Raw genomic sequence first — 411 nt, 5'->3', positions numbered from 1 at the left:
ATATATATATATATAAGACGAGCTTCTTTCAGTTTCTGTCTACCAGATCCACTCACAAGACTTTGGTCAGTCCGAGGCCAGAATAGAAGACACTTGCCCAAGGTGTCACACTGTGGTACTGAACCCAGAACCATGTGGTTGGTAAGCAAGTTACTTACCACACAGCCACTCCTGTGCCTATTACAGCAACTCCTGTATACAGTGTGTATGTGTGTGTACACATGTGCACATGCATGCATATGTGTGTGTATGTGCATGCACATGTTCATTCATGCACAAATGCATGAATGCACATGTATATGTATGCATGTGTGCATGCATGTGTATATGTACAAATATGCACACATCTATACACAAATAGATGCATGTAAAATAGAACAAATCTTGCTATTCATTACCATAGTATATATT

At 39.4% G+C, this 411-nt stretch overlaps 1 long non-coding RNA gene across 1 annotated transcript in view; it reads right to left on the bottom strand.

The window, feature by feature from the left end:
- The window catches only part of LOC128247280 (uncharacterized), a 12,737-nt gene that overhangs the window by 1,428 nt on the left and 10,898 nt on the right, over positions 1 to 411 (bottom strand). The window lies entirely within an intron of this gene.

The sequence above is a fragment of the Octopus bimaculoides genome, chromosome 3 (assembly GCF_001194135.2).
Source record: "Octopus bimaculoides isolate UCB-OBI-ISO-001 chromosome 3, ASM119413v2, whole genome shotgun sequence".
Classification (NCBI taxonomy): domain Eukaryota; kingdom Metazoa; phylum Mollusca; class Cephalopoda; order Octopoda; family Octopodidae; genus Octopus; species Octopus bimaculoides.
The sequence above is the reverse complement of the archived record's forward strand: the minus strand, read 5'-3'. Positions and strand labels throughout refer to the sequence as shown.